The sequence below is a fragment of the Geotrypetes seraphini genome, chromosome 6 (assembly GCF_902459505.1).
Source record: "Geotrypetes seraphini chromosome 6, aGeoSer1.1, whole genome shotgun sequence".
NCBI lineage: Eukaryota > Metazoa > Chordata > Amphibia > Gymnophiona > Dermophiidae > Geotrypetes > Geotrypetes seraphini.
In genome coordinates, this window is record NC_047089.1 from 54,375,877 (window position 1) to 54,401,672 (window position 25,796).

The 25,796-nt window shown below is 42.7% G+C and overlaps 1 protein-coding gene across 2 annotated transcripts in view; it reads right to left on the reverse strand.

Annotated features, from left to right (window-relative positions):
- DCLK1 (doublecortin like kinase 1) overlaps window positions 1-25,796 on the reverse strand; it is a 533,653-nt gene that overhangs the window by 264,782 nt on the left and 243,075 nt on the right. The window lies entirely within an intron of this gene.

Here is a 25,796-nt window from a genome sequence, read left to right on the forward strand (position 1 = left end):
ACTATTTGAATACAGTGGCTTAATGGGCAGAAATGGAGAGCTGCCAAGTTGTCCAATTCCAAAAGGGAAATTCCGAGCCAGTCCTGGATATCTGCAGCCATGGTAGAAACCTCTATCATGGCTTAGTAAATGGAACATAAGAACATAGGATTTGCTGTTGCTGGGTCAGACCAGTGATCCATCGTGCCAAGCAGTCCGCTCACGCGGCGGCCCATAGGTCAAAGACCAGTGGCCTATTCGAGTCTAGCCTATACTGATACATTATTAGGGTTAACAGATTTTGTCTTTAAAAAAAAAAAAAAAAAAAAAAGGACACGTGGGCCTTCCACCTTCTGCCCCCACCCCCATACAAACGTCGCCTCTTCTTCCCCGAGCTTGAGGAGGAATCTAGAGGGCCTCTGAGCATGCGCAGACGTGGTGTGATGAGATCACGTCACATCTGCGCATGCTCGGAGGCCCTCCGGGTACAACCCTGAGCACAGGGCCTTCCAAAACCCAGATAAACTGCCAGATTTTGGAAATCCCACCAAGCACCTAGACAGTCCTCTAAAAAGAGGACATGTTCAGGTTTTCTCGAACATCTGGTAACCCTATACATTATGGAACCAAAAGTGCTGATTTCAGTTGGTGGCATCAGACTGTAAATAAAGCACTGAATTGGGACATAGGCTCAAAAACAGGATTGCAGTGGTGTACTGAGAACCAGGGAAGCTGTGTAAGTCATTTTCAATTGCTATTGCCTCTGATACAATCCAGAGGTTCCAAGAATGGACTGCCTGAATGAGTGAGATTTAAGGGCAATATGATATACATTTACAAAGTTTTACATGGGAAAATGGTTCACAAATGGAAAAAAATAAAATAAAATAGTTCAGCTTTTTTTTTAATGTTTCTGAAAGAATATAGGCAGAGCAGAGGCAGTATTAGGGCAGTGTTCAAAGGAATTTGCCCAAATAAGTTAATATTTAAATTCTCTGGGCTGAAAATTTCTCTTCACTGAGCTTTCAATTCAACCCAGAACTTCAAAAGGAAGTTTATATGAGACTGTCCTCACTAGAGACACCGAAACATACAAAGCTTTTCTAGTGCTGTCCTGCTGCTCATGTGCTCAATCAGGCAGCACCCCCACCCCCATTCCCCGCAATCACCCCAGGTCCACCATCATTTAACATTCTGGTATTTGCTGCCAGTCCTTTTCCTCATCCGACAGCAGATTCTTCACAGTTTGCCCATTCTTTAGTCCTACTCCTTTGCAACGATCTCCCTCTCCCCCCAGAGCGCTAAATGCTCTGGTGCTGCTCTGACGCTCATAGGAATTAGCGTTGGAGCATTTAGCACTCCAGGCCATGGTAGAAACCTCTATCATGGCTTAGTAAATGGAACATAAGAACATAGGATTTGCTGCTGCTGGGTCAGACCAGTGGTCCATCGTGCCCAGCAGTCCGCTCACGCAGCGGCCCATAGGTCAAAGACCAGTGCCCTATTCGAGTCTAGCCTTACCTGCGTATGTTCTGTTCCAGCAGGAAACTATCCAGCCTTTTCTTGAATCCCTGAAGGGCACTTACCCCTATAACAGCCTCTGGAAGACGGTTCCAGATTTCTACCACTTTCTGGGTGACGAACTTCCTTACATTTGTACAGAATCTATCCCCTTTTAACTTTAGTGAGTGCCCTCTCATTCTCTCCACCTTGGAGAGGGTGAACAATCTCTTTTTCTCTACCAAGTCAATTCCCTTCAATATCTTGAATGTTTCGATCATGTCCCCTCTCAGTCTCCTCTTTTCAAGAGAGAAGAGGCCCAGTTTCTCTAGCCTCTCATTCTATGGCAACTCCTCCAGCCCCTTAACCATTTTTGTTGCTCTTCTCTGGACCCTTTCAAGTAGTATTATGTCCTTTTTCATGTACGGCAGTATTCCAGGTGGGGGCATACCACAGCCCGGTACAACGGCATGAGAACCTTTTCAGATCTGTTTGTGATCCCCTTCTTAATCATTCCTAGCATTCTGTTTGCCCTCTTCACTGCCTTCGCTTATTGCGCAGACGATTAGTGTACTAGCATGTTTTTGTTATATGAAACATTTTCACACTTGAGATCAGCCTTGTTAAGGTAAAACTAATATATATTTTTTGAGAAGGGGACTTTACAAAGACCATTTTGCATGTAGTTTTACTATATGCACTAATGGGTAATTAGCCACAATCCATGATTTGCATTTGCAGCAACCTATTAACCACGAAGCTGAGCAAAATTCTACACATGGAAAGCTATAAATGAAAGAGAAGAGACGGCTCAGAGGTGATATGATAGAAGTCTATAAAATAATGAGTGGAGTGAAAAGGGTAGATATGAATCGCTTGTTCACTCTTTTCAAAAATACTAGGACTAGGGGAATGCAATGGAGCTACTAAGTAGCAGATTTAAAATAAACCGTAGAAAATATTTCTTCACACAATGTTTTAATTAAACTCTGGAATGTGGTGAAATCAGTTAGCTTAGCAGGGTTTAAAAAAAGGGGTGGATAATATCCTAAAAGAGAAGTCCATAGGCTATTATTGAGATGGCTTGGGGGAAATTCACTGCTTATTCCTAGGATAAGCAGCATAAATCTATTTTTCTACTTGGGATCTAGCTAGGTACTTGGGACCTGGTTGGCCACTGTTAAAAACAGGATAATGGGCTTAATGGACCTTTGGTCTTCCCAGTATGGCAATTCTTATGTTCTTAAGATATTATTCTTTATAAAGCAGAGAAAATTTGCAAAAGGTGCATTGTGTGCTAACACAAGAAAAAGCATATGAGCTCACAAATAATGAGAATTATTTGACATTTTAGCCTGTCAATGGAAATTTGTGAAACTTCTCTCCTCTTCATGAATTGCCCTCATTATAACAACATATACTACAACATTAATCCAAATGGTTTTAGAAGAAACAACTTACTTGTTGATAAAAGACAACAGGAAAGCAATGGCTACATTTTCAGCTACTTCAATACAGGGTGATCTGTTCAGGTTAGAGTTTATGAACACCTACACAGCATAGTAAGCACAATTTGTTCTGTCCTTGCAAATGGTTTCTGGCCTAGGGATGTGAGCTAGATTAGTCTCTGCTGTGAGTATGAGTCATCAGTTTTTATGAACAAATGAAATTAAAACAACTTATACCTTTTAGTCAATTTAGAAAGTCTACTTAAACTATGAACAGGAGGTTATAGAGGTCTGTAACAATCTCAGCATCATCTACACATGACAGCCTAATGTAAGCGGGCATAATTAAAATAAACTCATCTACATACAATAATTTGAGCATCATATTTTGTGCTTTCCAATTTGCTAAAAATGACAAATGAATTTATTTTCCCATATTTTTTTTTTTGCTTTCCGACCTGTAATATTTTCCATGGCGGTAAAAGCTCTGACGCTTATAGGACGCTTTTACTACTGCGGCCTGCAACAAAAATCTCTAATGTAGCTTCATAAAAGGGGGGGGGGTGTTGTCTTTATTTAATTATCCATTTTTCTAACACAATAACTTCAACTAGGTATACGGGGGAGCTAACCATTTCTTGCTATGCACCCCTGAACTCCAAAAGCTTAGACTTCGATTCTCTTAGGTTGCTTCCTTGAATAGGCCACAAGAACCTGGAACAACCTTCCCACATCTGTAAGGACAGAGACAAGCTACTTCGCTTTCAGGAAAATGCTGAAAACATTCTTATTTGATAAGTTCCTAACAACTCAGTAATTCAACTTCTCTCCAATGCTAAGAACCATCAGCATTTGTGTAGGAATGATGCTGCACACACAAGGCTCAGAGTGGGATGAGGCGACCTAAATGGATGGTCTCTCCACCTTTTATTGAGAATCATAGTTCCATTAATTACTTAACTAATGCTCTACAAGGTTATAATGTCATAATGCATTTACAGTGAGGATTAGACCAAGGCAATACCTTGTTTATCTATTTCAAGTGATTCTCAAAGTTACTATCTCACGTAACATATGAATACATACTAACAGTTACAATAAAGTGATTCCCAATGTGTACATTTCTGATATGTCTCAAATCTTACTATTATCATACTTTAAGCTTTTGAAATGAAGACACATGCAAGAATTTTATAAAATTATTTAATAATTTAAAAATTTAAAAACGAAATAAGGGTTGAAATAGACAGCCAATGATGAAGCACCACACTAAGCTTCCCGCAGTATAAAAAAAAATAAAAATTTTACAGCGGAGGAGTGGTGGGGCTGAGGCGTCTTTTCAAAGGATAAAAGACACAATAAATGAATGTAGAATCCAGACCATTTATACATTAGAAGTTATATGGAGATTTAAAGGCTGGATTGAAATACTACCACTAAGACTGGCCACTAGGTTACTAGGCTCAAATCTTACTATGGCATGTGACTGTCCAAAGGTTATAATGCATGCTTCTTAAGCTCTCTTGATTAGCCTTGCTCAGGCAAAGTCTGATTGTTGCCCATATAAGGGATGCTTAAATAAGATGAGGGTAAACCTATGTAAGGTTAATAAGTGGCAAGAGTTGGGGAGGGGGGAATGCCTCATCATTCTGTCTCAAGGTGCAACCCTTGTCCTTGCTTAGAATGTATACGTGGCAGAAGGGAGAGGGAATGAGAAACAGGGCCTCAGATCCAAACACAGGCCTAGATCCACACACAGGCCTAGATCCGCACACAGGGCCTAGGTCAGTGTGCCGACCTGGCCTGCATTCAGAACCACCTGTGTGCTGACCCTGCCTGTGTTCTGATGCTCTGGATCAGAACTTATCAGATCTCCATCCCTACACATTTATTACCTCATCTGACTCAATTACTATACTCCCCTTATTCCATTGCTTTCCCCCTACTACTATATTTACTTTCCTTCTGTGCATATGTTACCTTTTCCTCCCATTGCCAAAATCTACCTGCAACAATGTGTCCTATCCTCTTCGATGTGATGTAACTACTATTATCATTGTTCCCACTTTGAGCTGGCCCATACTACTAGGCATTTTCATAGAACTAATTTGTTTGCTTTTCCTTCACCGAAATGTTGCCTTTTTAAGAGATTTCTAGATAGAAATTTCTCATTTCAAGTTGATAAAATGAATGCTTGGCTAAGAGAAATAATATTAACAGCTTTCTCCTACCAATCCTTTATAAAATCTGTAAAGACCTATCTATTCAATAAATTTGTTACCTCATAATGCATTTTTTAATCTCTTTTATTGCCTGCATTGACTGTATTTCACTGGTTGTCAGTTCTTTTCTTATTGTAAACTGCTTAGAACTGTTTTGGCATTGAAGTATATAAAAATAAAGTTATTATTATTATTACTATTCTCCATCCTCTCAATGAGCCTCTTAACTTATAAATTACCTTGAACCTGTACAGGATAAGTGCAATACAGAAATTCAGATTAGACCAGACCAACTCCTATTTAGATTTAATTGACTCCTTTCTGGAGCAGGGGCTCAAAATGTTCTTCCTGCACATTTTGGCAGCCTAGTACAGAAGCATCTTGATGCGGTAGTTTCTTTCTTGTTCATCTTGTAAACCAGTGGTCTCCAACCTTTTTTCACGTAAAGGGCCACAGTGTGAATACTGCAACGGTATTTACTTGGGCCTTCCATTTGCCCACTTAAAAGCACTACAGATTGTTCAAAATTCTGCAGCACGCGTTTTGATGGGGGAAATCAAGATATGAACACCTTACACCAATTCTAAAGAAACTGCATTAGTTACCAATCTGCTACCGAGTACAATTTTAAAATTTTGAAAATAATCCATCAAGAGATATATGATATTTTGCCAGATTATCTGACCAAATGCCTGAAAATATACAAACCAAAAAGAGCGCTGAGATCAGAGAATAGAATGCTCTTAGATGTACGAAAGAGGATGAAATTAGATATGCTACCACCAGAAAGTCATGCTTTTCAGTTGCAGGTTCGGCGCTATGGAACAAGTTGTCTGGAGTGATATGATTTTGTAATGATGTACTGCTGTTTAGAGTTTCTTAAGACACATTTTTTTTGTCTTAGCATTTAGTTGATTCTAACAATTTATATAGATATGGGACGGTCCAGTATGTCCAGTATGAAGAAAGAAAATAAGGTTGACTGATGTTTTCCCCCATTTTTATTACAGGTAGATCTTGTAATGTAATGTAAGTGTACTGTAAAATTTGGAGTATGATTGTGTATGTTAACCTGTAAGCTGTTAAGGATTTAAGTGGATTATAAATATTTTAAATAAAAAAATATGAGAAAGCTCTGAGGGTCACCAAAAGATTTCAAGCTTATATATACAGTGGTGCCTCACACAACGAACTTAATTCGTTCCAGGAGCAAGTTTGTTATGCGAAAAGTTCGTTATGTGAAACGCGTTTTCCCATAACAATACATGTTAAAAAAAATAATTCGTTCTGTAGCATAAAATATGCTAAGATGACATAAAAAAAGATAAATTTTTGGTTATTATTTTTATTTAGATACATCTAAAAACATAATTGTTTTTTAAAACAACACACATTTTTTAAATTTAAAGACAGACTAAGTAGAGTCTAATTTTACAGTGAGAGGGCAGAGTCTCAGCGGCAAAAACTGGGACTTAACTGTTCATTTTTTTTTTTTTTTCTACCGTGTATCCCCGATGATAAGGCAGGGCCATCAAATAAGACAGCCCCCCTTTTTAGAAAAAAATGTAAAATAAGGCACCCCCCCGCAAATAAGCCACCCACCGATACCTGCGCTTACCCGAATCGGGTGGTACGGTGGGTGACTCCGTGTGGTCCCTGGCACCCCCGACACGATCGGGGCAAGAGGGAGCTCAAGCCCTCTTGCCCCCCCGACTCCCCGACACGATCGGGGCAAGAGGGAGCTCAAGCCCTCTTGCCCCCCCCGACTCCCCGACACGATTGGGGCAAGAGGGAGCTCAAGCCCTCTTGCCCCCCCGACTCCCCGACACGATCGGGGCAAAAGGGAGCCCAAGCCCTCTTGCCCCGCCGATTCCCCAACTCCCCGACAATATCGGGCCAGGAGGGAGCCCAAGTCCTCCTGGCCACGGCGACCCCCTAACCCCACCCTGCACTACATTACGGGCAGGAGGGATCCCAGGCCCTCCTGCCCTCGACGCAAACCCCCCCTCCCCCCAACGACCGCCCCCCCCCCAAGAACCTCCGACCGCCCCCCCAGCCGACCCGCGACCCCCCTGGCCGACCCCCACGACACCCCCAACCCCCTTCCCCGTACCTTTCTGTAGTTGGCCGGACAGACGGGAGCCAAACCCGCCTGTCTGGCAGGCAGCCAACGACGGAATGAGGCCGGATTGGCCCATCCGTCCCAAAGCTCCGCCTACTGGTGGGGCCTAAGGCGCCTGGGCCAATCAGAATAGGCCCGGGAGCCTTAGGTCCCTCCTGGGGGCAGGGCCTGAGGCACATGGTCGGGTTGGGCCCATGTGCCTCAGGCCCCGCCCCCAGGAGGGACCTAAGGCTCCCGGGCCTATTCTGATTGGCCCAGGCGCCTTAGGCCCCACCAGTAGGCGGAGCTTTGGGACGGATGGGCCAATCCGGCCTCATTCCGTCGTTGGCTGCCTGCCGGACAGGCGGGTTTGGCTCCCGTCTGTCCGGCCAACTACAGAAAGGTACGGGGAAGGGGGTTGGGGGTGTCGTGGGGGTCGGCCAGGGGGGTCGCGGGTCGGCTGGGGGGGCGGTCGGAGGTTCTTGGGGGGGGCGGTCGTTGGGGGGAGGGGGGGTTTGCGTCGAGGGCAGGAGGGCCTGGGATCCCTCCTGCCCGTAATGTAGTGCAGGGTTGGGTTAGGGGGTCGCCGTGGCCAGGAGGACTTGGGCTCCCTCCTGGCCCGATATTGTGTGGGGAGTTGGGGAATCGGCGGGGCAAGAGGGCTTGGGCTCCTTTTTGCCCCGATCGTGTCGGGGAGTCGGGGGGGCAAGAGGGAACCAGGCGGAGAGAGGGCAGTTAAGCGCAGTGCCTGCGCGGAAGGATGCAGCTCGGGCGACTTCGTTGTGTGAAACGAAGTTCGTTGTACGGATCAAGACATAAAGTTCGTTGTGCGCAGCGTTCGCTGTGCGAGGCGTCCGTTATGCGAGGCACCACTGTACTTCTAATTTTGTAAACTGCCTTGACCTGCTTGTTCAGACTGGGTATTAAACATTAAAAATTGATACTAATATTGATTCTACAACACTTCAAAGATACATAAATGAGACACGAGCAACACACCTAAGAAATTGCTTGCAGCTACTATATCAAGTGGACAATACTGCTATTATTAACAGGATTTGAAGATCATTTCAACCAACTTTAAGGGTTGCAATGGAGGACTTTGCATGCAGCCTGGGGGCTCCATGTGTTGGAAAGTAACCACCATTTTCTAAACTCTGTTAAAACTCCAGTTTTGAAAGTTCAAAGATTAACTAATCAGCAAAACAGAAATAATCATAGATACATAGCAAAGAATAAACAAAATCCTTCTTGTTGATAGCTTCAATTACTTCCTCTAGGCTTTCCTAGCAAAACATCAATTACTCAATACCATGAAATGGAAATTAAGAATGCTGGTTTATTATTACTCATACTGCACAAAACATGATACAGACAATTACAATTTTTTGAAGTACATTGCACATTGAAACAAAAACTGCACACAGTGCAGTGGTGTAGATACATGTAGCATGCAAGTCTGACTAAGACCTTTTATTAATGAAATCTATTTTCCTTTAAAGGTTTCTTTATTGTACAAGAAGATGTTTTCTGACTAAATCCTGTAATTCCAAAATTGTTTCTACATGTCAAATAAGCATTGAAAATAGTGTACTGGATTTCTCTGGGTCACTAGTGCTAGTAGGTAATGTTCCTTTGGATGATCTTTGAACATTTGCTGGCTTTTTAGCTCAAAATCTTCCTTTGACCAAAGCTATGATCTTAGAAACAGAGTGCCTGCACAGTGGCATCTCTAAACAGAAATATTTCAGAGAATGTAGTTGGGCAGGAGAGGGGGAGCAGGAAGTATTTGGAGGACAAGCCAAAGTGATATTTTTACGTCACATCACACCCCCACCTCCACCCACCTTTAAATTAACTGGAAAATACTCTTTAAAAGGCTCCTAAGAGTCTTCTATGCCAGTGGTTCCCAACCCTGTCCTGGAGGACCACCAGGTCAGTTGGGTTTTCAGGATAGCTCTAATGAATATGTATGAGAGAGATCTGCATATAATGGAGGTGCCAGGCATGCAAAACTGCTCCATGCATATTCATTAGGGCTATCCTGAAAACCCGATGGGTCTGGGAGGTCCTCCAGGACAGGGTTGGGAACCACTTTTCTATTCCATAAAAAAGCCCACAGCCAGGTTCAGCCACCCAGTAAAATTACCACTAAGGGTGTTTTGCTGACTATCACTAGTTTTAAACCTAGAAATTCAATGCTGGGCCATGTCCAGGTTTCTGGAGTCAGCTAATGCATAGCCAGTTAAGTCTGATATAGAGCATTTACATCTATGGGTACGACATAAAGATATAACTGACTTTTATGCAGTTATCATGGCTGGTTAAGTGCTGACTCTGTCCCCTTAATGACCCCAAAATAACCGGTTTTTAGTTTGGTGCTAATTGGCTATTTTCATCTGCACTAACCGGTAAGTGCCACTGAAAATAAGTGGTTAACCCCTAACAGGTGATTTAAATAGCCAGGAGCCATTTTTGGCTAGTTAAATTGCTTTGATAGGATTTTTCTAAATTATTTGACAGGATTTTTCTGTCTTCGTTCAATCGATTATTCTCTCTCGTCTAGACTACTGTAATTCTATCTACCTTAGCCTAACCAAGAACAGCTTGCATAGACTTCAACTGATCCAAAATACTGCAGCTAGGCTGATTTTTAGCAAAGGTAAATTTGAGCATGTGTCGCCTCTCCTCACCAAACTACACTGGCTTCCAATGTACCCCAGAATACATTTCAAATGTGCTTGTCTCACCTTTAAAATCTTATTCGGCACCTGTCCTCTACTAATTCCTCTGTCTTGGAGCTCCCAAAAAATATGGACTGCTTAGAACTATGCAAAAACTTAAATTATCTTTTCCATCTCTGAAAGGCATGGAGGGGCATAATCAAAAAAACCGTTTAAGTCCCCTTTTGGCCTAAGTCCTTAAACGTTCAAAGCAGAAGCAGGGAAAATGTCCATAATCAAAACAAATGTCCAAAAGGAGTTTTGTTTTGTTTTGATTATGGCCAGCCTCTACTAAACGCCCAGATCACCACTACGTCTACAAGTACACCCCCACGACGTCTACACTTTTTGCCCATAATGAACCAAAAAAACGCCTAAGCCCCAAACGTCCAACACAAGGGCTTTTAGGCGAAGGAGGAGCCAGTCCTTCACCTAAAAGCTGGATTCTGTAACCGGTGTCTGTCAAAAACAACACTGGTTACAGAATTCCCCCCCCACAACGATCCAGGCAGGAGGGTGCCCAAGCCAGCCTGCCCTGTTGAACCACGAACCCCTCCCCCCGACAACATCGGGGCAAGAGGGAGCCCAAGCCCTCTTGCCCCGTCGAACCGCGACCCTCCCCCCCCCCCCGATGACATCGGGGCAAGAGGGAGCTCAAGCCCTCTTGCCCCGGTGACCCCCCCCCCTCCATCACGAACGGGCCAGGAGAGAGCCCAAGCTCTCCTGGCCCCGGCAACCCCCCCGACTGGATTGGGCCAGGAGGGAGCCCAAGCCCTCCTAGCCCCGGTGACCTCCTACCCCCCACCCCCCACTACAATACAGGCAGGAGGGAACCCAGGCCCTCCTGCCCTCGACACAACCCCCCTCCTCCCAATGACCGCCCCCCCCAGAACCCCCAGAACATCTAGATTTAGTAACCTTCTCCTCCAAAGAACGAGCCCATCCCAAGATAATTTGGGAACTAGCTACCTGGACAGACTCCCTATGGTCAGACCACAAATTATGCAATTTCCACCTCAACTGGCAAGCAAGACGTCACCTACCCAATCCAAAGACGACAAAAAGGCCTAAGAAGGTAATATCCACAGGAGGCTTAATTAACCCAGTGGAATTCTGGTCCCACTACGACATCTCTTCCAACCCGGACCCCGACTCCTTTACGGTTAATGCCTGGATAAACACGAGCACACAGATCCTAAACACAATGGCCCCCTATAAAACTAAGAAAATGAGAAACAAAATTCTGGACGGCTGGTTTGACACCGAACTTGGATCAGTAAAACTGATCCAAAACTTCCAAAACTGGAAAGACTATGGCTGAAATCCAACGACAGCATAGACAGAGCCAACTGGAGAACAAAATTAAAAGACTACAAACATCTGATAATCACCAAACGCACTAACTTCTACGCCCAAAAAATCAGGTCCCCTAACCCCGATATCAAAAACCTATTCAAAATAGTCAACCACCTCTACGATATTCAGTCCCTTACCCGACTTTCCTCAGACTCCCTGGCCATGTTTTTCAATAACAAAATCTCTAGTCTCATCTACCCTTCCTATAACCTCCACCAACCATCTGAACTACCTTGATGCTCAGTTCCATGACGACGAAACCAGGACTGATTTATACTGGAACAACTTCACCACCCCCACCTGGCAACAATTCTGCAAATTCTACTCAAAATATGCCAATTCCCACTGCAAACTAGATTGCTGTCCACCAAATGTAATAAAAGTTGCCCCGACCTCCTTCAAAGCCAAGTTATATACCTGGCTCTCCTCCCAGCTTCAATCAGGCTCATTTCCTGAGGACATAGGCCAGATACTTATCACTCCAATTGTAAAAAAAAAACCAAAGACCCCATCTCCCTTATATCCAACTACAGACCCATTACGAACATACCCTTCTTTACAAAACTGATGGAAGGTCTGGTCAACCAAGATTTAACAACCTATCTGGACAAATTCAACATTCTAAATGATAACCAGTCAGGCTTTCGCTCCAGTCACAGCACTGAAACTGTCATCGCTTCTCTGGTAGACTACCTTCATAACCTGTTCAGACAAGGCACAAGCGCACTAGTCCTGCAATTTGATCTCAGTAGAACCTTCGACTTGGTTGATCATGCCATTCTCCTGGACTGTTTGGAATCTATTGGTCTCACAGGCAACATGTTAAAATGATTCCAGGGTTTCTTAGGTAAACGCTCTTATCAAGTTTACAGTGACAATTCCCATTCCGCCAGCTGGGCCAACACCTGCAGAGTCCTGCAGGGATCCCCCCTGTCCCCCACGCTGTTCAACATCTACCTGGTCACTCTAGGTAATCTACTGCAAAGCTTGAAGATCAAATTCTACATCTACGCTGATGACATCACCTTAATCTTTCCCCTAACCAACATAACCCCTGAGATAAACAATCTCCTAGCAACAATCCTAACGCAAATCGAACTATGGATGGCCGATTTCAAACTGAAACTCAACTCAGATAAAACCAAATTCTTCTTGGCGAGTCCAAATGACAAAATCAAAGACTCTTCAATCTCCCTGAATGGCCAAGTCTTTCCCATAACAAACCCCTTAAAAATACTAGGAGTGACTCTCGACTGCAACCTTACCTTCGAAACCCACACCAACCTTCTGGTCAGAAAAGGCTTCTCCACCCTATGGAAGCTAAGATCCATCAGAAAGTACTTCGATGCCCCCTCATTCTGCTTACTTGTGCAATCCTCCATCTTAAGTCTACTCGACTACTGTAATATCATCTACCTCGGATCTTTCAAAAAAACCACTCAAAGATTGCGAATCATCCAAAACACGGCAATCCAACTAATCTTCGGACTAAAAAAATGGGAACACATAACTCCCTACTACCAAAAACTTCACTGGCTACCCTTGGAAGCAAGAGTGCAATTCAAGTTCGCCTGTTTCTGTTTCAAATCCATCCTTGGCTCGGCCCCCCTATACTTGATACCCCATTTTATCCTAGACCGCCCATCCAAGCACACATGCAGAACCCACCTGTTTAGCTATCCTACTCTAAAGGCCTGCCATTACAAAAGATATCTAAACAGAACTCTTGCCTTTCAAGCAGGTCAGCTCAATAACTGGCTGGCCCACATCATCTCATGCACCTCATCCTACCTAAACTTCAGGAAACTACTAAAAACTAATCTATTTACCAGATTTACAACCTAAGACTTCTATGCCCTACCCATAGCCCCTTGTATCTCACCATGTCCTGCTTCCCATTAAACTGCATCTTCATCAGCTGAATGTACCCTCTCTGTTGTTTTTTTTTACCTAAATGCCTATCCACTGTCTGTACCCCCTTTGTTATACCTACATTCTTAGATTTAACCTTTATGCAGATTGTCTTGACCTTCTTTACTGTACCTTTTTTTGCTCTGATTGTACATATTTCTCTGATTGCTCCAATTTTCTCTGATTGTACCATTTTCTCTGGCACCTCATTTCTCTGATTGTACCATTGTAACATTTTGCTGATTGTCCAATCCTTCTTCATTGTAAACCGCCTCGAACTACTATGGCTTTGGCGGTATATAAGAAATAAATTATTATTATTATTATTTAGGACACTTTTTAGATGTTTTTTTTTATTATGAACCCCATAGTTTCTATTGGTAAACTGAGGAAGTCTCTTTTCTTTAATAATAATAATAATAACAACAGTTTATATACCGCAATACCGTGAAGTTCTATGCGGTTTACAAAAGATTACAAGAGGTACAAAATGAGTGACCTGATTGGAGAAGAGAGTGAGAAGTAGGTCAAAAAAATCGTTGTTGAGAGTGGTGTGCGGGTCAGTTGTCTAGGTACTTCAGGAATAGATATGTTTTTAGGCGCTTCCTGAATTCCTCGTAAGTGGAGGGCGAAAGCAATTGTTTTAAGTCTTTGCCCCATAATGCTGCTGAACTATGGAATAATATCCCTTTGTACTTGAGAGAATTAGGCTCTCTTCAAATCTTCCGTAAACATTTAAAAACTGTACATTTTTCCTCTTTATTGTCTCTTCCCTAACATGTCATACTGTAAACCGAGTAGAGCTTTATTCTTATAAAGATGACACGGTCTATAAATTTAAACTTTAGTTTAGTTTATATCATTCAGTCCAGCACTGAATATTTGCATAGGCAGTTAAGTCACAGCCAGCTGAAAACACAAAACAAAACAAAAAAAACAGATATTCAATGTCAGTCATTGGAAACATCCTGGCATTGAATATCCAGGCTGAGTACCAGTGTCGGGCAGATAGCGTGCTGCCCAGCGCTAGCTGAAAATCAACTGGAAGGAGACCAATGTGTTTGAACTCTGCTCTGAGTCGAGGCACTAAAGGTGAGTATTGTGTTCAGATCTGGTCTCCTTATCTCAAAAAAGATATAGCAGCACTAGAAAAGGTTCAAAGAAGAGCGACCAAGATGATAAATGGGATGGAACTCCTCTCATATGAGGAAAGACTAAAGAGGTTAGGGCACTTCAGCATGGAAAAGAGACGGCTGAGTGGGGATATGATCGATGTCTACAAAATCCTGAATGTAGAATAGATACAAGTGGGCAGAATTTTTACTGCATCAAGATTTACAAAGATTAGGGGACACTCTAATTTTTCTCTCAGAGAATAGTTAAGCTCTAGAATACGTTGCCAGAGAATGTGGTAAGAACGATTAATGTAGCTAGTTTTAAAAAAGGTTTAGACAAGTTCCAGTTGTCTACCACTTTCTGGGTGAAGAAGAACTTCCTTACGTTTGTACGGAATCTATCCCCTTTCAGCTTTAAGGAGTGCCATCTCATTCTCCCTCTCCAAAGTAGGGAGAATGAGAGGGCACTCCCTAAAGCTGAAAGGGGATAGATTCCGTACAAACGTAAGGAAGTTCTTCTTCACCCAGAGAGTGGTAGACAACTGGAATGCTCTTCCGGAGTCTGTTATAGGGAAAACACCTTCCAGGGATTCAACACAAAGCCGGACAAGCTCCTGCTAAACTGGACCGTACGCAGGTGAGGCTGGACTCATTTAGAGCACTGGTCTTTGACCTAAGGACCACCGCGTGAGTGGACTGCTGGGCAAGATGAACCACTGGTCTGACCCAGCAGCGGCAATTCTTATGAGGAAAAGTCCATGAACTACTGTTGAGACAGACATGGGAGAAGCCACTGATTGCCCTGGATCGGTTGCATGGAATGCTGCTACTATTTGGGTTTTTGCCAGTTACTTATGACTTGGATTGGCCTCCATGAAGCTGGGATACTGGGCTAGATGACCATTGTTCTGATCCAGTAAGACTATTCTTATGTTCTTAAGGAAAACCTTTACCGGAAAGATATAAACAACACATATTCTCTTCTGTTAGGAAATGGAAGAAACTACTGTATATGAATAAAACTGTTGTAAACAAAGCATTCACGGCCATTTCCAAACATCTCTGGTTTCTGTCTGAGCATCTAGCAGCACTTGCCTTTTATGATGGCAGAATCACACTAGAAACAAAGCTACAAATGGTGCAAAACGTACAGTGTCCAACGCTGCCAGACATTGCATAATGTCTCATGCATACAGATGAAGTGGAGACTGTGACCTTTGAAAGTCTTGTAACACAGAGAACACAGTCATTTTTTGATCTCTTGATTGAAGGAGGATCAACAAAAGCAAAAATATTCTTGAAGAAACATCCCCCAGCGTAGAACGATGATCCAGTTTTCATAGAAATTACATAGAAACATGATGGCAGATAAAGGCCAAATGGCCCATCCAGTCCGCCCATCCGCAGTAACCATTATCTTTTCCCATGTGCCTATCCCAGGCTTTCTTGAAATCAGACACAGTCTCTGTCTCCACCACCTCTACCAGGAGACTGTTCCCTGCATCTACCACACCTTTTGTAAAAAAGTATTTCCTTAGATTACTCCTGAGCCTATCACCTCTTAACTTCATCCTATGCCCTCTCATTCCAAAGTTTTATTTCAAATGAAAGAGTCTTGCCTCATGCCCTTTTATGCCACGTAGGTATTTAAACATCTCTATCATATTTCCCCTCTCCCACCTTTCCTCCAAAGTATACAGGAACTTTGGAACCGGGCATCCAAAAAAACTGTTGTTAATGATGCAGCAGAATGAGGGATAAGGCTCACTAAAAAATACAATGATACTTTGACAAAAATGAAGAACAGAAGCAATTTGTTCTTTGGCTAGTAGCCAGCCACTGAAAGGAGTTTCCTTCTGCATCATATACCAATTATTTGCCACTTGCATAAGAATTACAATATACTGCTAAGCTTAGCGATAGTTTAAAAAAAACAGCGAGGTAGGGCTACTCTTAAACTTTGTTTTAAATAAAATTTTGTGTGTTTTTCATTTTTATATAAAATAATAAAATTAGCTTTCTGGTCAAATGAAATGTGTTAATAATTTTTTTTTTATTTTTTATTTGGGGGGGGCCCACCTTAAAATTCTGTGCCGCTATCCATAGAAGCAGTACCATATTTTCACGCATATAACGCGCGCGTTATACGTGTTTTTACAAAACGTGCATACCCTTGCGCGGTATACGCGTGAGCGTGTTGTACAAATTTTTTTTTACATAGTTCCCCCCCCCGATGTCCGATTCACCCCCCACAGGACCGCTCGCACGCACCCCCACCCCCACCCCGAAGGTCCGCCGACTCCCCGACACGATCGGGGCAAGAGGGAGCTCAAGCCCTCTTGCCCCCCCCCAACTCCCCGACACGATCGGGGCAAAAAGGAGCCCAAGCCCTCTTGCCCCGCCGATTCCCCAACTCCCCGACAATATCGGGCCAGGAGGGAGCCCAAACCCTCCTGGCCACGGCGACCCCCTAACCCCACCCCGCACTACATTATGGGCAGGAGGGATCCCAGGCCCCCAACGACCGCCCCCCCCAAGAACCTCTGACTGCCCCCCCAGTCGACCCGCGACCCCCCTGGCCAACCCCCACGACACCCCCACCCCCCTTCCCCGTACCTTTCTGTAGTTGGCCGGACAGACGGGAGCCAAACCCGCCTGTCCGGCAGGCAGCCAACGACGGAATGAGGCCGGATTGGCCCATCCGTCCCAAAGCTCTGCCTACTGGTGGGGCCTAAGGTGCCTGGGCCAATCAGAATAGGCCCGGGAGCCTTAGGTCCCACCTGGGGGCGGGGCCTGAGGCACATGGGCCCAACCCGACCATGTGCCCAAGGCCCCGCCCCCAGGAAGGACCTAAGGCTCCTGGGCCTATTCTGATTGGCCCAGGCGCCTTAGGCCCCACCAGTAGGCAGAGCTTTGGGACGGATGGGCCAATCCGGCCTCATTCCGTCGTTGGCTGCCTGCCGGACAGGCGGGTTTGGCTCCCGTCTGTCCGGCCAACTACAGAAAGGTACGGGGAAGGGGGGTGGGGGTCGGCCAGGGGGGTCGTGGGTCAGCTGGGGGGGCGGTCGGAGGTTCTTGGGGGGGTGGTCATTGAGGGGAGGGGGGTTTGCGTCGAGGGCAGGAGGGCCTGGGATCCCTCCTGCCCGTAATGTAGTGCGGGGTGGGGGTAGGGGGTCGCCGTGGCCAGGAGGATTTGGGCTCCCTCCTGGCCCGAACAACTAGGGGGGGGGTCGCCAGGGCCAGGAGGACTTGGGCTCCCTCCTGGCCTGATATTGTCGGGGAGTTGGGGAGTCGGCGGGGCAAGAGGGCTTGGGCTCCCTTTTGCCCCGATCGTGTCGGGAAGTCGGGGGGGGGCAAGAGGGCTTGAGCTCCCTCTTGCCCCGATCATGTCAGGGGTGTCGCAGTTGGCTAGGGCAAGATGGCTTGAGCTCCCTCTTGCCCCGATCGTGTCGGGGAGTCGGCGGGGCAAGAGGGGAAGCAGCAGGACACCGGTAGGAGCTTCTACATGATGGGGGGGGTCGGGAGGCTGTGGGGGTGCGAGCGGTCCTTCAGGGTGGGGGTGCATGCGAGCAGTCCTTCGGGTGGGGGTGCGAGCGGTTCTGCGGAGGGGGATGAATCGGACGTCGGGGGGGCATCAGGCTTTCAGGGTGGGGACAGGACTTCAAGGGGGAGAGGAGAGTCGGGACGGGCGAAAGAAGAGTCGGGGTGGCCAGAGGAGAGTCGGGGCAGGCGACTGGTGAGTCGGGCAGCATGCGCGGTATACGGGTGTGAGCGGTATACAAAAATTTCTGTACATAAATTTGTGTTTTCCGCGCGCTATACCCGTGTGCGCGTTTTACACGGGTGTGCGTTATCTACGTGAAAATACGGTAATACTGAAAATATGTACATAGTGATGGCTATCGTTATAAGGGCAGCCAGCACTTTTCAGTCATTATCTGTAGAGCTAAGAGGTTTACATTTGGAACTGTAAAATTAAGCCTCTCAACTATGTAGTCCTTTTACTAAGGTCCGGTAGCTGTTTTAGCACACGCTAAATGCTAACGCATCCATAGAGTAAAAGGACCCCTATATGTATAGACCTAGCAGCCACAACAAAATGTATTTGTATTGTTGAATATGTGGACCTCTTACTTTAAGTGGATTCTGTTTTTTAGACAGCAGCGTCTGAAAAATGCACAAGGTTATAATGCTTTTGCAAAGCAATGTAAATATTTAAGATGGCTTTAAAATAGGGGATGTGTTAGAATTTTTTTTTTCTTTGTAGATGGAATTAAACATGAAGATGTACAGTAAAATTTCCTATTTTCCTCTAAGATGAGCTAAATGTATACAGTAGCAAAATGGTACCCACTGGCATGAGTGGGAACTGGGTGCTGGCAGCAGAAATGCTCAAGTTCCTTGTTCTTTTCTGGTCCCAGCTACAGCCTTAGTATTTTTTTATTTCTTCTTTTGGCTGCTTTGAAGTATTACGTTAAAGTGGATAATCGCATGTTAATAAATAAATCACTGCTGTGTTGATGAAACCTAAATCTTTCATTCCTTCTCTCACTCCAGTGCCTCTGTTTCTAATCAACTTATCTCATACCAAGATTGAAGCCTTTTACTTTTTTGCTTCTTCTGACATGCTCGGTCTCTTGATGGCTTCCTCACTATTAATGCAATTCATCTTGTTTTCTCTGCCAAGAATCTTGAGGTCATAGTTGACTCATGTCTTTCTTTCTAATCCCATATTTTTTGTGTTTGTAGTGCTCTGTATTGTCAGCTATACAATATTCATAAGATTTCATCTTTGCTGACCGTGACCCAGGTGTTACTAAATGTCCTGGTAACAGGGGATAATTTTTTTGTGTGTGCAGACCATTCATGGATAATGCATGCCTTGCTAGTAACATAAGAAGATGTACTCTGTATATTCCAGAAATTTTCTAGCTGGATTCCATGTGTAGAGAGAGAGACCCAAGGGTTCTGCTATTTTGGGATCCTGCAGTGTCCTCTAGTGGCTCTACTAGAATACTGAAGATTGACTTGACGTTCACCTGACAGTTTCTAGAAAGAAGGAGTTTTCACTGAGACCAGGAGAGGAGACTAGATTTGGAAGGATCTTGTCAGGGATAGAAAACCTTGGCTCCTGTAACCCTAGTCGCTGACCGACTCCTCCAATCTTGTTAGCCACTAAATGGCTTAACAAAATGGATCACTCAGTCTAACTAATTATCCCGTCTTCGTTACTCCCCATACTAAATGCCTCTGCTCTGCCTTATCGAACACCGCAGTATGTATCACCGCCATATGTAACACTGCTGTATGTAATACCGCTGTATGTAACTTACAGCAAATGTAACTTCACTGCAAATGTAACCTAGCTGTAAAAATAACTTCACTGTAAATGTAGCATCGCCAAAAATGTAACTTCGCTGTAAATGTACAGTCTCTTCATCTGTTAACCGCATAGAACTTCCATGGTAATGCGGTATACAAGAATAAAGTTATTATTATTATTATTATATGAGGAGATAAGCCCATTTAGCCTTAACACCATAACAAAATGCCAAATTACTCAGTTCCAGGCTGCAGACTTTTTAGCCAATCCTGGTTTGGAACTTACATCCCAAAGCAATGTGAAATTTCTAGATGTTTGATCCTGTCCAATGAAATCTGTGCTGCAAATTCCATAATGCACCAGGATGGAGTGTTCAGAAATCCAAGACTATCCCAAAATCTCAAACCTCAGACTGAGTAAATTAGCATCTCTGCCCTAAGCAATTAGCTATAGGAAAGGCACACAAATCAATTCTGGCTATCCTTGCCAGAACATCTAATGAGGAAAGACCTAGAGCGTTTGGTAATAATAGGAGGTGCTTAAGCTCTGTACTGCCACTGGGAAAGTGGGAACAGAGAACTTATATTCAATCCTAGGCAAAGGAGAAAAGAAGGAGCTTAGCAGAGCTATGAATTTCCAATGGGGTGCCAACACCTCCTTTCATCAACTCAGGATCCTGGAACCACTCAAGGATTTGAAGAAATAAGGACAACGTTCAGTTACATAGTTTATTATTAAAGTTTATTTTTAAAAAAATTTATACCACTTATTCCAATTTCTAGGCAGTGTACAGCATTAATAAAAAAAGATATCTTTAAAAGAAACAAGACAAATTAGAGTTAAAATATTATACAAACCAATGTTAGATTAGTAGACATTTACAAAACACGTATACTAACTGCACACAATTGGGAAAAAGGACTGAACTACAATATTTGAAGAAAGCACACTTAAGGGTAAAACAATAGGTAAGGATAGGGACTATAGCTGATTTAGTCCTGAGAAGGACAGTTTTATCCAAAAGCATCTTCAAATAAAAATGGGGACCAACACACATCCAACCATGATCTACCTACCTGAATTGCCACTTTGGAGCCTCAGAATCTCAGCACCTCTAACAAAGACTGAAAATGAAACTCTTCTGAAACTAATTATACCATGAACTACAGCCTTCATAGGGAAGAGTTAAGGAGAGAATATTAAAGATAGAGCAATCTGTAAAGAAGGAGAGATATATTCAAAACTGTAATTTCTAAAAAATATTTTTTCTAAAATGTTGCTGCCTCTACTATGTATTGTCCTAGTTATTTGCCAAAAGTGACTGAAAAGTAAATTCATTGGTTCAGGACACCAAACCTGGAGTGGTTTAACTTATTGACTGAAAGGAATGAGCAGTATGAGTGGTAGAATTGCTTATAACTTCCCTTTTCTGTTGGTCGTGGTCTCAAACTCGCCCACCAGGTACTATGTTTATCATAATCACAAAAGTAAAATGAAACAGTTTCTTGATCCTATGTCTCTTTAGCTATAAATTACAATATTATTATTAAGACTTAGCAAAAAAAAAAAAGATTTAAAAACTATAAAGAGTTTTACCTCATGCAAAATTGTCATTTCTTTAATAAGACATTAACTATTTTTTTCTGAGGCCCTCCAAGTACCTACACATTCAAAATGTGGCCCTGCAAAGGGTTTGAGTTTGAGACCCCTGCCCTACAGAATCCAGGCATACATCGAGACATGCCTTACACCTATAAGGAAAATCATGGGGAAGAGCTGGAAGGTCCCAAAAGTAATTTATTAGAGTTTTGGAGGGGAAAGGGTCTGTGACTCCTTTCTTGCACGCCGATAAGAGGGATCAATGGGTTCCTGAGTCAGTGGGGTTCTAATTGCTGAACAAAGGGAAAGGAGTAGATCTTTTGTCTCTTTTTTTAAACTTTTTTAGTTTCAGAGGAAAAGAAATGATCCTCCCAACTTTTTACTGAATGAATGGATTTCCCAGGAGTGATGTTGGCCTTCTTTTTCTGTCCAGTTGATAAACTACCAGTATTTGGTAGGGGGGGGGGAAGGGGAGAAGGCACTGGATAAGAAGGAAGGAAGTTCAGAGCTGCCCTAGCCCTAGTACAACTACTGCAGTACAAAAGAGAAAGTAAACTGTGACAAGGAGATGACTGATGCTAATGGACATTGGCATGCACTAAGTACCACATGGTCTCATATAGGTATAAAATAGGACATTCAGCATTTATTAGTGCATGCTAAGCTTTAGTAAAAGGGCCTCCAAGCCAGGAAGCGAGTAGTTCAATGTATGTAGAAAAACTGTATCTTCAGTGAGTGTAAGAGTGCAGGAGGAGTAAAGAGCCGGTTTAGGGGTAGCATAGGAGTGTCCTAAGTACTGAATCTATTAAAGAGGAGTAGACGCAGCATCTCTTCCCCCCCCCCCAACCACACACACACATCACTTCCAAATCCTGTGCCTAGGAAGTGATGTTGGAGGGAGGTCCAACGCCAACGCGGGCAGCAAGTTGGTGATGCTGCGCGCACTGGGAAAGATAAAGAGAAAGGAGCGGGGTTTGGAAAAGAGGGCAGGGGAGGGGCACTATTGCCCCAGGCACCTCTTACCCTCATCTTTTCCATTACAGCTTCTCAAACATGGAATGCCCTTCCAATTTATTTAAGAGAGGAAAAGAACTTGGAAATATTTAAGATCAAACTCAAGGGTTTTCTTTTTAAAGATGCATTCAATGACTAAATGAATTGCTTATGACTCTCATTTTATCTTTATATCTTTTGATAGTTTTCTCTTTCCCTTTCCTATTGTTTTTAACCTTAATTGTTTTTCTTTATGATCAGATTGTATTTCTTTCCTAGCCTTTCCTTGTGGTTTTTTTTATTATGTTTAGTAGATTTAGTTTATTTTGTTAGTTACGTTTGTTTCCCCCAACTCTGTAATTTTTATCGATCTGTACATCGCCTAGAATTTGGAATAGGCAATTAATCAAATTTAATAATAAACTTGAAACTATGGCACTTTGTCCATGCTCCATTCTGAACTGTGACCCTGAGCATACCCACCTGTAAAGTATATGCCATCGTGTCATGGTACGTTCTTTTACACCGATCAGTATTTTATGAAGTTGTTTACATACATTATGTAGCCACTTACATGAATGACTTTATGAAATTACCTCATTACTGTGAAAAAAGTCTGCAGTATACATTCATAGTGCACATACACCTACTAGGGCAATTTTGTATACTCCCCTTTGAGCACGTATAATGCTGTTTTAAACACTCAAGTCGCCAAAAAATTACTCCCTTAAGTGACAAATCTGAAAAGTGACAAATGTTTGTCTTTATTCTCAGATACTGCACATTATGTTTTTCAAGCTGTTCACAAACTATTTTGTGATGTTTGTTTACACTCTGGAGCTGCTAAGCTGCTGTATATATCATATAAAATACATAAGAAATTCAATCAAAAACAAATTAAATACATTTGCTATTTTTGTTTCTACTGGTTTCTCATGCAACATCTTTTATAGACGTACCATTCTCTGTGAAAAATCTGAAGCAAAATGCTTGAAATAAACTACTGTTAAAAGGAAACAGAGAAGGCGGGTCAAGATGGTGACAGTTTGGTGGTTGCATTCTTGAGTTCTTACCTGCCATTTGCTCTGTTTTTTTCCTTCTGACTTTATGATGCCGCATATGAAGCAAAAGGGATTCTTCAGTCGAGACATCCTTTGCTCAGCAGTAGATGATATTGATATGCCATTGCCGCGAGTCCCTTCTTGGCTTCTGGAGAGGTTCCCGCTGTTTCTTCAGCTGGAAGAGAGCCCAAAGACTTGGGATTGGATGTCATTCTTTCTCCTCCAGAACCCTCTACTGCGTTCCATGGATTCTGTATCCTTGCTGGGGCTTTCGGGTGACGTTGTTGCCAATTCAGAAGCCCCATATCGAGGGGCAAGGGCTGCGTCTCCAGTGGAAGGAGTGAAAGAGCATGGAATCTCAGCTGGGAGAGTATCTCGGCTTGAGAAGCCACTGGTGGTGATTCTGGAGAGCATATGGATAGCTCTCCAGAAGCTGGATTCAACTGTTTCAAATTCTTCATCAAAGTTGTCTACAAGTTTTAAACAAGAATTCACTTCTGAACTGATCATGATTAAGCAAGACATTAAGACATTGCAAAATTTGACATCAGGAATTTTGAAGGATAAAATTTCTTTTTTTTTAAATCATTTTTATTAAGGAGTCAACAAGAGAGACAAACAAATACCATATGAGGATGGAACAAACAGAAAATCATAATCATAGACTGAATCTGCTTTTACTGAATTTTCTTAAAATTCCATGTATTTCTCCCATGGATGCCTTTAAGCATTATTTAATAGAGATTTTAAAAATATTCCTCCAGTCAACTATGTTTATTATATTCCAAATAAGTTAATGGAAGAAATTGTTGAAATGGAAGGTGTGACTATTGCAAGGCAAAAGATTTTAGATGTTTCTGATATTCTAATGACTTCTCTTTCTGAGACATCTAAAATAGCTATTTTACTTGTTTTTTTGGCGTTTCAACAAGATGTAAATGCAATTATAAGAATTTACTTTCAGAATACTCAAGCTTTATTTTGTAGAAAAAAGACATGGATATTTCCGGATGTTACTACACAAATGCAAGAAAGATGAAAACCTTAACCTTAGATCTGAAGCTTTAGCACATGTTGCTTCATTTTTCCTTTTATATCCTTGTAAATGTAAAATTAAGTATTTGGGGGTGAAATATGTTTTCTTTATGCCAGAAAAACTTAGAGCCTTTTTGAATTTGAAGGATTTGATATCTGTGACCACCTAAATTTGGGTTTTAAATATGACATTATGAAGGGGTTTCCTGCTATGCTTTTTCTCTTTTTTTTTTTTTGGGGGGGGGTGGTTATATCTTCATCTTTCGGTATCACTACCTATCCAATAGTGGTCAAAATAAGATATAAGTGATTTCCTGATTGATTTTCTTTTGTAATTTCTTTCTGTTTTACTAATGCAAGAGTCTTCTTGTAAAGATTATATAAAAGCATTAAATTAAAAAACCTATAGAAAATTATCGCAGTCTACCCGTCCATACCAACTAATAAGTTATGCAATCCTTTTCTCTCCCCTCTGATGCAACTTCCTATTTCTGCATGGTAAATGATTTTACTGGGTCAATGTAATCTTCTACCATGAATCAATGTGTTGGACAAAATGGTGCCTGTGATAAGGATTGCTTTTGGCAGCCTTTCTTCCCTTTTAATTAGTTTGTTTTGGTGATTTTATACCGTTGTTAACGTTACTTTCTATTTTATGTACATTTTAGAAATTTATTTTATTATGTGTACATCGCTTAGTATTTGTAATAGGCGATTAATCAAATAACAAATAAACTTGAAACTTAAAACTTAAACTAGTAGACTCAGGGCTCCTTTTACAAAGGTGCACTAGCGTTTTTAGCAAACGCACCGGATTAGCGCGCGCTACCCAAAAAACTGTCGCCTGCTCAAGAGGAGGTGGTAGTGGCTAGCGTGCGCTATTCCGTGTGTTATGGCCCTAACGCACCTTTGTAAAAGGAGCCCGCAGTATGACTCAAGAAGCATTGTGTCCCTATCATTTTAGTTTAGTGTTAAGGGGGAAGGGGGTCGTGACCACTTTTCTACAAATACAAGATAGTTTACAATTACAATAATATATTAAAGAAGACAACAAAAATACAGAAGTTGATCAGAAAAGAAACAAGTTACAATCTGGAAAGAACTTGATACGAGTAGAAAGCCAACAAACAAGAGGAAACAGCATTATGCTAGAGCTACTGATAGAAAAGGAAGCCATAATTACTGCTGCCCATATAACTGATCAAAAAAATCACGTCTTAAGGCCTAATCTAAAAGAAGAGTGGGTACAGTTTGTCTGCAGGTATAAGGGAATATAATTCTTAAAACAAAGAACTGCCACTGGATTTTCCAATATGTTGTTCACTTGATCCCATATGGACCTCCAAAATTTAAGTATCAAGGGACAATAGTATAATAAATAATCCATAGTCCCATCTTTGGTACATTGATGAGAGCTAAAAGCCAAATAT